Genomic DNA, 1628 nt, shown 5'->3' with positions numbered 1-1628 from the left:
TTATTATTATTATTATAAACAAACCTTCCACTGTTTGTGTTGTTCGATACACTTGAACCGCCCTAGATCCGGCGTTTAGGCGCTTCGCTGTCGCACACAGAAGATCCTAGTTCGATTCACGCGTGAAGAAAATTTGTATCGAGTATTTTGATCTTACCGCTGGAACGTTGTATCTCTTAGCCCTGGTGGCCTTGACGGTCAGAGTCGAAGCCTGCCTCCCCCCCCCCCATAGTTTTAGTGTTTTGCCTTTAGCACATATATTTCCAGCATGGAAACGCCACTGACAATCCTGTCGCTGAATACGTGGAACAAAATAATACGTTTACTCATAGTAAGCTACTAGTAATAATAGTACCCGTTCTACGAACGGAATAATAATGAAGAATTATTAGGAAAGTTAAGAAGAGGAAAAAGACTGAAAACAGGAAAGAAACAAAATACAAATATTTTACCTTGAATTTATCCATGTAGCACCCCCTCTTGACTACCTCTATACTAGGGATAAGATTGCTTCTCCCTCTTCGAAGGCGTGGCATTTTCTCCTAAAGTTCCAGCTCAATCACTTTTTAAAAAAAGAGTTGGGCCTACATGCCAATTGTTGCTCCCTAGAAGAACCTAATCTAGATTCTAGATCTTGCCTAGATCTCAAAGGATTATAAAGACATAGACCAATAATTGAAAGAAGGACCCTTGGCGCATAGATAGATCTAAGTTTAGAAATTCACATTTTTAACAACCGACAGGCGTCACAGATGGCCTATTCACAGTAGGAAAAATCCACTTTCAAGAATACTTTCATGATTCTTGATCTCGATCTAGATTCACCTACACCCTAGTTCTAGACTCTAGATCTATTCACAGCAGGAAAAAATCCAAGTTCAATACTTTCATCATTCTTGATCTCGACCTAAGATTCACATAGATCTAGCCTAGATCTAGATCTTAGAATCTATGATGCTCAGCAAGAAAAATCCACTTTCAATATTCAATAGGTTATCGAAATATCACAGATCTAGATTCTACTTTCATTTCGTGATTCTTATTGATCTCGATTTATCTCGATACCTTAAGCTAGACTACGCTTTGCGCTTTCGACGACACCCTCCCTGTCATCCTCACCACCCTCCCTCTGGTAGTGCTTTCCGGCCTCCTCTATCTCTTCCTCTCTCTCTCTCTCTCACTATCTCTCTCTCTCTCTCTCTCTCTCTCTCACTCTCTCTCTCTCTATCCCTCTCTCTCTATATCCCCCTCTCTCTCCCAAAGTAGGATAACAAACGAAAAAGTCACCACTTTGTAACATGTATTACTACTTGATTCTTCTTCTTCTTTTTCTTCTTGTGATCCTCCTCCTCCTCCTCTAATTCCTCCTGCTCCTCCTCCTGCTCCTCCTCCTTCTTGTTCTTACTCTTATTATTCTCGTTCTTGTTCTTGTTCTTGTTCTTCTTCTTTTTCTTGTTCTTCTTCTTTTTCTTCTTGTTCTTCTTTTTCTTCTCTTCCTCCTCCTCCTCCTCCTGTTCCTCCTCCTCCTCATCCTCCTCCTCCTCCTCCTTCCTCTTCTTCTCTTCTTCTTCTTCTACTTCTTCTTCTTCTTTTTCTTCTTCTTCTTCATCTTCTTCTTCTTCTTCTTC

The sequence above is a fragment of the Aplysia californica genome, unplaced genomic scaffold (assembly GCF_000002075.1).
Source record: "Aplysia californica isolate F4 #8 unplaced genomic scaffold, AplCal3.0 scaffold00479, whole genome shotgun sequence".
Lineage (NCBI taxonomy): Eukaryota > Metazoa > Mollusca > Gastropoda > Aplysiida > Aplysiidae > Aplysia > Aplysia californica.
The sequence above is the reverse complement of the archived record's forward strand: the minus strand, read 5'-3'. Positions refer to the sequence as shown.